The sequence below is a fragment of the Neofelis nebulosa genome, chromosome 10, assembly GCF_028018385.1.
Source record: "Neofelis nebulosa isolate mNeoNeb1 chromosome 10, mNeoNeb1.pri, whole genome shotgun sequence".
NCBI classification, from domain to species: Eukaryota; Metazoa; Chordata; class Mammalia; order Carnivora; family Felidae; genus Neofelis; species Neofelis nebulosa.
Window position 1 is genome coordinate 104697975 of NC_080791.1, and position 14628 is coordinate 104712602.

Below are 14628 nucleotides of genomic sequence, written 5' to 3' on the forward strand. Positions count from 1 at the left end.
TCATAGTGATCTGACAATTCTATACATTATGAAATGCTCACCACAGCCAAGTGTGGTCACCACCTATCACCATGCAAAGTTATTACAATATTATTGACTATATTCCCTCTGCTGTACTTTTCATCCCCACGTCTTATTTATTTCAAAACCAGAAGTTTGTACCTCTTAATCCCCTTCACCTATTTCTCACACCACCCACCTCAACCACCGGTTTCTTCTCTATGAGTCTATTTCTGTTTTACACCTTAATACTTAATGGACCTGCTTTTCTATGGCGCTAATATTCCTCGCCTCTCACTCTGTGTATTACAGGGGCTCAGTAAGTCAACCAGAAAGAAGTCTGTGTACGCTCTCAAAAGGTGCAAGAACCAAATGAGTCTGTGGGAAATAAAAACCAATCCCACCACTCCCCTGGTTTGCCGATTCCAATCACCCACTTTACTCCCTGCTCTGCAAATCTACGTGGAGGATATATACTCTAAGTTTGCCCAGTTATTAACGAGGTATAACGTGGCAATGAGTACAGAAGTAGTGGACAGGGAGAGAACAAAATGTACTTAGAGACAGGGAAGTAGGAGGCAGGGGAGGGCAGGGATGCAGATGTCAAAACAGAAAGTAGGACAGACTGTGATACACTGAGCAAACTTCTACTCCCCTCCATATGCTTACACTCACTTCTAACTCACTACACTCACACATCTAATTTCATCCTCAATGGTCAAAGAAAATTGACCTTTGATGGCCAAATTTTCTGGTGAAAAGCCATCCGTTACCCTGTATCCTCCAAGCTTAATAACATTTTTTTTCAATCCTCTTTCTCCTCAACTTCTCTGATACATTTGGACCCGGTAACCCTCCTTTCTCTTCATCTCGCTTGTTGGCTTCTGCATTTTTCTTCCCATTTCAAAAAGTGTAAGTTAAGTATTTCCAGGGATCTCTCTCCAACCTCCTTCTTTTTTGAAATCTCACACTCTTTTAGTTCTCTCACATCCTTGTGAGTCACCCGATACTGGGTCATATCTGTGTCTTCAGAAGAACCCCACACAAAAACTTGTTTTCAAGTCTTTTTCAAAGGCATTCAGTCATTTTTAAAAACATAAACTCTCCACTTAGAGGTGAGTGAAGTTATATGCAGTAGAATAATGAGGCATAGAGCCAGAGACACTGGTAATCTGCTCCTTGTTGCCTTTGCCTCTGTAGTAAGGATTAGCCCCCTGAGCTTCCCAAGTTGGTTCAACCTTGGTCAGGTCCCTACCTGAGTTGGCCTCCAGTTCCTAAATGGTTGCCACTTTGTATTCAACTGGCTCTGGAGAAGAATCCAACATGGCAGAGAAGCAGGGGGACCTGAACTCATCCCTCAAACACAGCCAGAGGATTTGTAATTCCAAGAGTCTGGGCTGCAGAGTGACAGAGACGTCTCCAGGGGCCCACAGGGACAACGTGGTGGGCCACAGGTGCATGATTGTGAACTGGGGGAGATAAAACGGGCAGCGTAGGCACAGAGGGGAGTGATCCCCTTCTGTGGAGAGACAAAGGGAAGAGAAAGAGAGGCTGTGGAAGGGCAGGATTGTATTCAACTGACTCTGAGTAATACTAATAAATCTCCCTTTTGCTTCAGCTAGATTAGCACATGTTTACATGGTGCTTATGTGATGTGTTTCAGTCCACAAACTTGGGTGTGGACTGAAATATTTGTAATTCTTCATCATATTCTTTGAGAATCCAACCCATGCAGTCAGTTCTGCCCATTTTTCTCCATACCCATCCAACAAACTCACACACACATTGATGCACCATGTACCATAAGGTCTTGGGGTCTTAAAACAGTGCAAGTCCTTGGAGAGGTGATTCCTGTGGCTAGTCCACACCACTTACCACCGAGAAACTCATTGCTTTGGTTCATATTAGACCCTAAGTGTCCTGTGAATTTGATGCTTCTGTACCACACTTGGAATACAGGATCTTTTTCCAAAATTGCAAAAATACAGTGTCTAGGGTCTGGACTTACAATGTAAAAATGTAAGAAAGATAAAAACCATCTTCTGAGAGGTTTTTCCGTCCCACTGAGAATGATTCTAGGGAGCAAGTCAGAGGCCCCTAAAGCCCCCTGGGGCCCACAGCAACTTCCCAATCTGCAAGAATTCCACTTTTCTCTGCTTTTCAAAGGCAATCTCTCCCTCAGCTCCCCTTTTTGAGGTACCTTGTACTGTCCCATCAATGAGTTTGAGTCTAGAGCTGACAAAATCAAATGTGTTTAGGAGCCAATAAAGGAATGTAAATGTGTGAAGGAGCTGTTTATAAGACCAGGTGAAAAGGCTATAGGGAGCCAGAGCACTGATGATTTACTTAAAGGAAATCTAATTGTTTTTTTTTTTTTTTAACTGTCTTACTAAACCTAAACCTTACTAAACCTAACCTAGGTTAGGTTTTCATAAAATTGGAAGAGTTGATTTTCTTTTTAATATGAAATTTATTGTCAAATTGGTTTCCATACAACACCCAGTGCTCATCCCAACAGGTGCCCTCCTCAATACCCATCACCCACTCCCCCTCCCTCCCACCCCCCACCAACCCTCAGTTTATTCTCAGTTTTTAAGAGTCTCTTATGGTTTAGTTCTCTCCCTCTCTAACTTTTTTTTCCCCCTTCCCCTCCCCCATGGTTTTCTGTTAAGTTTCTCAGGATCCACGTAAGAGTGAAAACATATGGTATCTGTCTTTCTCTGTATGACTTATTTCACTTAGCATAACACTCTCCAGTTCCATCCATGTTGCTACAAAAGGCCATATTTCATTCTTTCCCATTGCCAAGCAGTATTCCATTGCCAAGTAGTATTCCATGGTGTATATAAACCACAATTTCTTTATCCATTCACCAGTTGATGGACATTTAGGCCCTTTCCATAATTTGGCTATTGTTGAAAGTGCTGCTATAAACATTGGGGTACAAGTGCCCCTAGGCATCAGTACTCTTGTATCCCTTGGGTAAATTCCTAGCAGTGCTATTCCTGGGTCATAGGGCAGATCTATTCTTAGTTTTTTGAGGAACCTCCACACTGTTTTCCAGGATGGCTGCACCAGTTTGTATTCCCACCAACAGTGCAAGAGGGTTCCCGTTTCTCCACATCCTCCCTAGCATCTATAGTCTCCTGATTTGTTCATTTTAGCCACTCTGACTGGAGTGAGTGAGGTGATTATCTCAGTGTGGTTTTGATTTGTATTTCCCTGATGAGGAGTGACGTTGATCATCTTTTCATGTGCCTGTTGGCCATCTGGATGTCTTCTTTAGAGAAGTGTCTATTCATGTCTTCTGCCCACTTCTTCACTGGATTATTTGTTTTTCGGGTGTGGAGTTTGGTGAGTTCTTTATAGATTTTGGATACTAGCCCTTTGTCCGATATGTCATTTGCAAATATCTTTTCCCATTCCGTTGGTTGCGTTTTAGTTTTGTTGACTGTTTCCTTTGCTGTGCAGAAGCTTTTTATCTTCATGAGGTCCCAATAGTTCATTTTTGCTTTTAATTCCCTTGTCTTTGGAGATGTGTCAAGTAAGAAATTGCTGCGGCTGAGGTCAGAGAGGTTTTTTCCTGCTTTCTCCTCTAGGGTTTTTGATGGTTCCTGTCTCACATTCAGGTCCTTCATCCATTTTGAGTTTATTTTTGTGAATGGTGTAAGAAAGTGGTCTAGTTTTATTCTTCTGCATGTTGCTGTCCAGTTCTCCCAGCACCATTTGTTAAAGAAACCGTCTTTTTTCCATTGGATATTCTTTCTTGCTTTGTCAAAGATTAGTTGGCCATACTTTTGTGGGTCTAATTCTGGGGTTTCTATTCTATTCCATTGGTCTGTATGTCTGTTTTTGTGCCAATACTATGCTGTCTTGATGATTACAGCTTTGTAGTAGAGGCTAAAGTCTGGGATTGTGATGCCTCCTGCTTTGGTGTTTTTCAAAATTACTTTGGCTATTCGGGGTCTTTTGTGGTTCCATACAGATTTTAGGATTGTTTGTTCTAGCTTTGAGAAGAATGCTGGTGCAATTTTGATTGGGATTACATTGAATGTGTAGATTGCTTTGGATAGTATTAACACTTTAACAATATTTATTCTTCCAATCCATGAGCACGGAATGTTTTTCCATTTCTTTATATCTTCTTCAATTTCCTTCATAAGCTTTCTATAGTTTTCAACATACAGATCTTTTACATCTTTGGTTAGGTTTATTCCTAGGTATTTTATGATTCTTGGTGCAATTGTGAATGGTATCAGTTTCTTTATTTGTCTTTCTGTTGCTTCATTATTAGTGTATAAGAATGCAACTGACTTCCGTACATTAATTTTGTATCCTGCGACTTTGCTGAATTCATGTATCAGTTCTAGCAGACTTTTGGTGGAGTCTATCGGGTTTTCCATGTAGAATATCATGTCATCTGCAAAAAGTGAAAGCTTGACTTCATCTTTGCCAATTTTGACGCCTTTGATTTCCTTATTCCCTTTTGTTGTCTGATTGCTGATGCTAGCACTTCCAACACTATGTTAAACAACAGTGGTGACAGTGGACATCCCTGTCGTGTTCCTGATCTCAGGGGGAAAGCTCTCAGTTTTTCCCCATTGAGGATGGTATTAGCTGTGGGCTCTTCATAAATGGCTTTTATGATGTTTAAGTATGTTCCTTCTATCCTGACTTTCTTGAGGGGTTTTATTAAGAAAGGATGCTGAATTTTGTCAAATGCTTTTTCTGCATCGATTGACAGGATCATAGGGTTATCTTTTCTTTTATTAATTCGATGTATCACATTGATTGATTTGTGAATGAATGTTGAACCAGCCTGCAGCCCAGGAATGAATTCCACTTGATCATGGTGAATAATTCTTTTTATATCTTGTTGAATTCGATTTGCTAGTATCTTGTTGGGAATTTTTGCATCCATATTCATCAGGGATATTGGCCTGTAGTTCTCTTTTTTTTTTGTTGGGTCACTGTCTGGTTTGGGAATCAAAGTAATGCTGGCTTCAGAGAATGAGTCTGGAAGTTTTCCATCCCTTTCTATTTTTTGGAAAAGCTTGAGAAGGATAGGTTTTATCTCTGCTTTAAATGTCTGGTAGAATTCCGCAGGGAAGCCATCTGGTCCTGGACTCTTACTGGTTGGGAGATTTTTGATAACTGATTCAATTTCTTCGCTGGTTATGGATCTGTTCAAGTTTTCTATTTCTTCCTGTTTGAGTTCTGGAAGTGTGTGGGTGCTTAGGAATTTGTCCATTTCTTCCAGGTTGTCCAGTTTTCTGGCATATAATTTTTCATAGTATTCTCTGATAATTGCTTGTATTTCTGAGGGATTTGTTGTAATAATTCCAATTTCATTCATGATTTTATCTATTTGGGTCATCTCCCTTTTCTTTTTGAGAAGACTGGCTAGAGATTTTTCAATTTTATTTTTTCAAAAAACCAACTCTTGGTTTCATTGATCTGCTCTACAGTTTTTTTAGATTCTATGTTGTTTATTTCTGCTCTGATGTTTCTTATTTCTCTTCTTCTGCTGGATTTGGGGTGTCTTTGCTGTTCTGCTTCTATTTCCTTTAGGTGTGCTGTTAGATTTTATATTTGGGATTTTTCTTGTTTCTGGAGATAGGCCTGGATTGCAATGTATTTTCCTCTCAGGACTGCCTTCGCTGCATCCCAAAGCGTTCGGATTGCTGTATTTTCATTTTCGTTTGTTTCCATATATTTTTTAACTTCTTCTCTAATTGCCTCGTTGACCCATTCATTCTTTAGTAGGGTGTTCTTTAACATCCATGCTTTTGAAGGTTTTCCAGACTTTTTCCTGTGGTTGATTTCAAGCTTCATTGCATTGTGGTCTGAAAGTATGCATGATATGATCTCAATTCTTGTATACTTATGAAGGGCTGTTTTGTGACCCAGTATGTGATCTATCTTGGAAAATGTTCCATGTGCACTCGAGAAGAAAGTATATTCTGTTGCTTTGGGATGCAGAGTTCTAAATATATCTGTCAAGTCCATCTGATCCAATGTATCATTCAGGGCCCTTGTATCTTTATTGACCATGTGTCTAGATGATCTATCCATTGTTGTAAGTGGGGTATTAAAGTCCCCTGCAATTACCACATTCTTATCAATAAGGTTGCTTATGTTTGTGATTAATTGTTTTATATATTTTGGGGCTCCCATATTTGGCGCAGAGACATTTATAATTGTTAGCTGTCATGATGGATAGACCCTGTAATTATTATATAATGCCCTTCTTCATCTCTTGTTACAGCCTTTAATTTAAAGTCTAGTTTGTCTGATATAAGTATGGCTACTCCAGCTTTCTTTTGGCTTCCAGTAGCATGATAGATAGTTCTCCATCCCCTCACTTTCAATCTGAAGGTGTCCTCAGTTCTAAAATGAGTCTCTTGTAGACAGCAATTAGATGGGTCTTGTTTTTTTTTATCCATTCTGACACCCTATGTCTTTTGGTTGGAGCATTTAGTCCATTTACATTCAGTGTTATTGAAAGATATGGGTTTAGTCATTGTGATGTCTGTAGGTTTCATGCTTGTAGTGATGTCTCTGCTACTTTGTGGTCCTTGCAACATTTCACTCACAGAATCCCCCTTAGGATCTCTTGTAGGGCTGGTTTAGTGGTGATGAATTCCTTCAGTTTTTGTGTGTTTGGAAAAGGTTTATCTCTCCTTCTATTCTGAATGACAGACTTGCTGGATAAAGGATTCTTGGCTACATATTTTTTTCTGCTCATCACATTGAAGATTTCCTGCCATTCCTTCCTGGCCTGCCAAGTTTCAGTAGATAGGTCTGCCACTAGTCTTAAGGGTCTACCTTTATAAGTTAGAGCCTGTTTATCCCTAGCTGCTTTCAGAATTTTCTCTTTATCCTTGTATTTTGCCAGTTTCACTTTGATATGTCATGCAGAAGATCGGTTCAAGTTACATCTGAAGGGAGTTCTCTGTGCCTCTTGGATTTCAATGCCTATTTCCTTCCCCAGATCAGGGAAGTTCTCAGCTATGATTTGTTCAAGTACACCTTTAGCTCCTTTCTCTCTCTCTTCTTCTTCTGGAATTCCTATGATACGGATATTGTTCTGTTTGATTGCATCACTTACTTCTCTAATTCTCCCCTCATACTCCTGGATTTTTTTAGCTCTCTTTTTCTCAGCTTCTCCTTTTTCCATAATTTTATCTTCTAATTCACCTATTCTCTCCTCTGCCTCTTCAATCCGTGCTATGGCCACCTCCATTTTATTCTGCACCTCATTTATAGCATCTTTTAGTTCCTCATGACTATTTCTTAGTCACTTGATCTCTGTAGCAATAGATTCTCTGCTGTCCTCTATGCTCCTAGAAGCCACTTCCATTTCTTCTCATGTGGCCCTCTCCATCTTCAACACAACCATGACTTGTCAAATCCTTCTCAAACTTCTCCTGCTTCTAGTTCTAAGGGGTCCCAGGATTACATGGGACCCACTCAGATAATCTAGGATGATCTCCCTATTTAAAAGGAAACACAGTAAAATTCCTTTTGCCATTCAAGGTAACCTATTTTTGGGTGTGATATCCTGTCACATTCACAGTCCTGGGAATTAGGGCATGGAATTTTCTTGGGTGCCACAATTCTTCTGATCACATCCCTGATGCACAATAAAGAAAGAAGAAAGATGATTCAATATATCTTGATGCATTATTTTTCCTTTTGCTACATGAACTTGACTTGTCACACACGCAACCAAAGCAGTCATTTTCTAGGGTTCCAATAACCACAGTTCTATATTCACATGATTTTAAAGATAACTAGTCATACAACATTATCTTGAGTAACAAGTAGCTCCACGTGGAACTCTACACGCCTCTAATTCAGCCACACACCAGACAAATACCATTTTATATGAATGCCCTTATGTGAAGAAAGTGAAGAAGCACGGATCTCCTCATTGTGGGAGATCAGAAGTTAACTCCCTTTCCTCTTTCCAACCCCCAACATGATGACACAAATAAATGTTCCCCATCCTCCATTCTCTCTATAAACTCATAGTTTAGGCATAGAGACATGTGTTTTCTAATCTCTTTATATATGCCACCAGAACTGAGCCACTTAATAAACTATTCTTTCTCTTGCAGTGTTTTGTCCTCTGGAATGGTGTTTTTCTTTACTTGCTTGCTTGCTTTTTCTTGTTTCTTTCCTTTTCACCTTCAAACTCTCCAGCTTTCTAAATTTCTTAACACATTGATTCATATCACAAATCATATCCATTTTTTCATTTTGAAGGAGTTTCTCCTGGAGAAACTTCTCCTGGAGAAGCCTACCCACCTTCTATTGCTGGTACACGCTGTCATCCCCAAATCTCTTTTCCATTATCCCTGGATTTTTTCCACAGCCTTTTTTTAAATTTCACTGATTTCTCACTTATCCTCCCTTGTTATGAAAAATAAAACAAACGAAAGTACAGTAGACTTTTGCATCCTTTTGCCACATATGGGTATAACACATTTATTGATTTAAAATTTTTTTATTTGAGTATAGTTGATACACCATGTTACATTACTTTCAGGCATACAACATAGTGATTCAACTTCTCTGTATGTTACATTGTGCTCCCCACAAGTACAGCTAACATCTGTCACCACACAACACCATTACAGCATCACTGACTATGTTCCTTATGCTGTGCCTTCTATTCCCGTGACTTACTCATGCCATAACTGGAAGCCTGTATCTCTCACTCCCTTCCACTCATTTCCCATCCCCCTCTTCCTTTTGGCAACCATCAGTTTGTTCTGTGTATTTATGGGTCTGATTCTGCTTCGTATTTGTTCATACATTTCTTTTGTATTTTAGATTCCATATATGAGCGAAATCGTATGGTATTTGTCTCTCTCACTCTTGTTTCACTTGGCATAATTAGACCTTCTAGGTCCATCCATGTTGTTGCAAATGGAAAGATCTCATCTCACTTTCTATGGCTTCATAATGTGTGTGTGTGTGTGTGTGTGTGTACACATACACCATATCTTCTTTACCCATTTATCTATCTGTGGATCCTTAGGTCACTTCCATATCTAGGCTCAATGTAATCCCTATCAAAATATCAACAGCACCTTTCGTAGAAGTAGAACAAATAATACTAAAATTTGTATGGAACCGAAAGAGACCGTGAGTAGACAAAGCAATCATGAGAAAGAAGAACAAAGCTTGGAGGTATCACAATCCTAAATTTCAAGATACACTACAAAGCTGTAGTAATCAGACAGTATGGTACTGGCACAAAAACAGACACATAAGAGACTCTTAAAAACTGAGAACAGGGGCGCCTGGGTGGCGCAGTCGGTTAAGCGTCCGACTTCAGCCAGGTCACGATCTCGCGGTCCGTGAGTTCGAGCCCCGCGTCAGGCTCTGGGCTGATGGCTCGGAGCCTGGAGCCTGTTTCCGATTCTGTGTCTCCCTCTCTCTCTGCCCCTCCCCCGTTCATGCTCTGTCTCTCTCTGTCCCAAAAATAAATAAAAAACGTTGGGAAAAAAATTTAAAAAAAAAACAAAACTGAGAACAAACTGAGGGTTGAGGGGGGGTGGGGGGGGGTGATGGGCATGGAGGAGGGCACCTGTTGGGATGAGCACTGGGTGTTGTATGGAAACCAATTTGACAATAAATTTCACATTAAAAAAAAACAGACACATAGATCAATAGAATAGAATACAGAACCCAGAAATAAACCCACACTTACATGGCCAATTAATCTTTGACAAAAGAGGTGAGAATATACAAAGGGGAAAAGACAGTCTCTTCAACAAATGATGTTGGGAAAACTGGACACTATACAAAAGAATGAAGTCAACCACTTTCTGACACCATACACAAAAATAAACCCAAAACAGACCAAATGCCTAAATTGAGACCTAAAACCATAAAAATCCTGGAGGAGAACACGGGTAGTAATTTCACTGACATTGGTCACAGAAACATTTTTCTGGATACATCTCCTAAGGCAAGGGAAATGAAAACAAAACAAAATAAAGCAAAAACTACTGGGACTACCTCAAAGTGAAAAGCTTTTGCACAGCAAAGGAAACCATCAACAGAATAGAAAGGCAACTGGCTGAAGGGGAGAAGATATTTGCAAATGATATATCTGACACAGGGTTAATATCTGAAATACGTAAAGAATTTATAGAAGTCAACGCCAAAAAGCCCCAAACAATCTGATTTTTAAAAGTGGGCAGAAGACCTGAAGAGACATTTTCCCAAAGAAAACATACAGATGAACAACAGACGCAGAAGATGCTCAACATCTCTAATCACCAGGGAAATGCAAATCAAATACACAGTAAGGTATCATCTTACACATGTCAGAATGGCTAAAATAAAAAAGACAAGAAATAACAAGTGTCGGCAAGCACGTGGAGAAAAAGGAATCCTTGTGCCCTGTTGGTGGGAATGTAAACTGGTACGGCCACTGTGGAAGAGTATGGAGGTCCCTCAAAAAAATAAAAATGGAAATACCATATGCTCTAGTAATCCCACTACTGGTTATTTAGCCAAAGAAAACAAGAACACTAATTTGAAAAGATATATGCACTCACACGCATATCACAGCATTATTTACAACAGCCAAGATATGGAAGCACATTGATTTTAATGTTCCTAAGAACTGTGTTCTGGATCATTTTCTAACATAAAAATAAAAATTAATACCCACATATACTTTATTTTGGTACATACCTCAATAATATATATTTTTTTACTTTTCAAAGTCTGTGAAGTTTTTTTAACTTTACATTTTGAAGTATTTTTAGGCTCATTCAAAATTCTTTGAAGCTGCAAAGATAAGTATCTGATGTATCCCTTCACCTACCTTCCCCCATTGGTTATATCTTATATATCTGTAACACGATATCAAAACAGGAAACTGACACTGGTACATTTACAGTGAATTAAAATTATTCAGTTTCTGACATCTTTTGTCATCCATTTGTGTGTGCGTGCATGTGTTTAGCTGTGTTTAGCTCCATACGATTTTATCCTATGTATATATTTCCGTAACCATCACAACAGTCAAGATACAGAACTGTTTCATACCCACAAAACAACTCCTTTTTGATTCCTCCTTGTATTATCACCTCACCACCAACCCTACCTCTGTCTCCTGGCAACCACTATTTTTCCTTCCCATTGCTTTGCTATTTCAAGAATGTTGCCTAAATAAAATTATACAATATTCAAGCTCTTGAGAGCTTTTTTTTTTCACTAGGCATAATTCTCTTGAGGACCATTCATGTTGCTGTGTGTATCAGTAGTCTATGCTTTTTATAGCATTCCATTCATTGTATGCTCCTACCAGATTTTAAGCATTCATCGACTAAAGGACATTTGGTTGCTTCATGTAGTTTTGCATTATGAAGAAAGCTGTTAGAATCATTCCTGTACAGGTTTTTCTGTTAACGTGAAGTTTCATTTCTCTGGGATAAATGTCCAAGAGTGCAATTCCTGAGTTACAAAACCTGCCAAACTATTTTCCAAAGTGACTTTACAATTTTTACATTCCCATCAGCAACGTATGAGAGATCCAATTTCTCTGCATCCACACTAGCATTTGGTATTATCACTTTTCTATTTTAACTGTTCTAATGAGTTTGTAGTGATATATTATTGTGGCTTTAATTTACATTTTCCTTAAAGGCTGATGAGTTCGAAAACCCTTCCATGTCTCCAGTGGCCCTGTGAAGAAAAGCACATGGAAAGTAACATTTGGAAAATGTGTATGTCTGAAAATGTTTTAATCTAGATATCTTCAAAAGTTTGATGGGTTGTCTTGGCTATAAATTATAGATTAGAACAGCTTTTTCTTCTGAATGCTTAAGGCTTCACTGTCTCCTCAATTCTGCTATTACTGTTTGAAAAGTCCAAAGCCATTCTGGTGTCTAGTCCTTTAGGTGTGACTCAATTTTTTCCCCTCTTGGAATCTTAAAGGATGTTTTTGTTTGTACCAACTATACTGAAATTTATTCATGTGGGTCTATTTTCATCAATTCTGAGAATTTAATTGCAAAATTTTAAATGATTTTCTCCTCTGTTTTTTCTCTTTTCTCTTTCTGTAACTGCTATTGAATGTCCTGAATTAGCCAGTTTATTGTTATTATTACTATTGTATTTTCTCTCTTTTATATTACCTTGCTCTTTTTTCCCCTACATTCTGGTTAATTTTCTCTACTACATCCCAATACTTTTACTGATATTTTCTTTTTGGCTATCAATTTTGTTTTCCTTCTTTTTTTTTTTCTTTTTTAAGGTTTATTATTTATTTATTTATTTTTTTTTTTTTTTGAGAGAGAGAGAGAGAAAGAGAGCGCATGAGAAAGCACATGCTAGCAGAGGAGGAGCAGAGAGAAAGAGGGTGAGAGAGAATCCCAAGAAGGCTCCACATTGTCAGTGCAGAGCCCAACATGGGGCTCAATCCCATGAACCCGTAAGGTCATGACCTGAGCCAAAACCGAGAATCGGTCGCTTAACCGACTAAGCCACCCAGACGTCCTTCATTTTCATTTTCAAGAGATCTATTTGTTCTCTATTTCCATTGTGTAGTGTCTCTTCCCATTTCATGGATGCAATATTTCTTCCTACATTTCTGAGTATATTAATGGATTTTTTTGTCAAGTTTTCTTCTCTTACACAGTCTCTGACCTTTTTTTCTTTCAGTTTCTGTATTTCACATTTCCTCTTATTTCTAGTAATTTTTTGTTGTCTGCTCACATGATAGAGGGAAATATGAGAAAAGTTTACCTTTGAAAGGTTGGAACACACAGACAGTATTCGCCATCTATAAGCTTCTCTGTTAGATATACTTACTGTATCACTGGTTTCAGAAACCCTACATTTCAGGGGCACCTGGGTGGCTCAGTTGTTGAGCGTCTGACTCTTGTTTTAGGTTCAGGTCATGATCCCTGGGTCTTGGGATGGAGCCCCACATCCGGCTCCATGCTGAGCATGAAGCCTGCTCGGGACACTCTCACACTCTCTCTCATGCTCTCTCTCTCTCTCTCTCTCTCTCTCTCTCTCTCTCTCCCCCTTCCTCCCTCCCTCCCTCTGCCACTCTTTCCTGCTTGCACTCTCTCTCTAAAATAAATAAAAAATAAAATAAAGTAAAAGGAAAGAAACCCTACATTTCAGTATCTTTCTTACTTTCTGATTAGAGGCTTTATTTTTAGTTTCTGATATATTGTATGTTTTTACTTATATGATGTTCTGGGAAATGATTTTGTTTGCCCCTTAGTCTCTGGTTAAAATAATCCCCTTCCCTCATATCCAATTACCCCTTCCGAGATATACCTGGGAGGGGCACTGGGTTTCATCAATCATTCATGGGATAAGATCTCTGTAATTGCAAGAGCAAGAGAAAACCAGAGGATCTGCAAACACCTAAGCAGGTGACATCTGGTCTCAATAGTTAGCTGCCACTGCCTAGAGTATGAATATGCATCTTCAAAAAGGGGAAGATTTTGCACCAGAGAGAAAGACAAGAAATTTAAAGGCAAAGTTGAGCTTCAGCTACAGGAAGAGAGGGATAAGAGAAAGCACAGAGGGCCTTTCATGCAACTTTCCAGCATGGGAATTAGGGAAGCTGAGGGAAGAAGAGACTTGACCCCAGTAACTGTGAATCAGAGAAGGTCGGTCGCTTGGATCATTGCAACTTTCCTGGAAAAGCCAGCAGTAAGAGGCTTCAAATGAAGCTTGATTTGGGAACACTGAGGAATACAGGGGTATTATACATTATTCCATAAGCCACTTTAGAACGAGAGCATTTTTCATGGAAATTGTAGGTTTTAGCATATTGGAAAATGAAAAGAAATGGAAAGATATAGGAAGAAAGAAAAGCAGTGCACAAATTGTATCTCATTCGTGTATCGAAGGGCCTAGATGCTTTATTATCAGGAGGGCTACAGCATTCCATGGCCACCCTGAAATGTAGAAACAAGGTAAAATAACTTCTGACATTTCTAAAGCTCCTATAGCTAAGCTCACAAAAATCCGTTGAACACTTATCTGATAAAGAGCCAGCCAAAATAAACTTTGGAAATACTGCAAACACCAAGTAAAACAAAGCATTTAGCCACCATGATTAAAACAGCAATAATAATAAAAATAATGCTAACTGCTGCTATTTTTATAATTATAATTTGTTTAGCATCCACTACCTGCCAGATATTTTATAATTCACTCACAAAAGCCCTACAAGGTAACAATTTTTATTCTCATTTTTAGATAAAAGATGCAATATTTTAATAAATAGGTAACTTAATATGAATATGTAAGTTAATATATCACTTAGCCAAGACCTCATACCTAGTTAATAAAAAGCCTGGGAATTAATTCTAGGTTTTTATGTTCCAAGGATTGAGACTTCCAGAACTGCATCTCCAGAATTCGCTTGCATGAATTAAAGCATAATCAAAACTTCAGGTTATCTTTCTACCATTTTATGACTATTATAACATTGTGCCAATCATCATGCTGAGAGAGAGAGAGAGAGGGAAAGACTGAAAAAGGTTTCTAGGAAAGCTACAACATGAGTAATGGGGATGAAATGGTATTACAAAGTATACTGGAATAGAGTTTGCTTAACTGAGAGAACAC

General features: G+C 38.8%; 1 protein-coding gene across 3 annotated transcripts in view; it reads right to left on the reverse strand.

The window, feature by feature from the left end:
• The window catches only part of LOC131487942 (membrane-spanning 4-domains subfamily A member 4A-like), a 167218-nt gene that overhangs the window by 105404 nt on the left and 47186 nt on the right, over positions 1–14628 (reverse strand). The window lies entirely within an intron of this gene.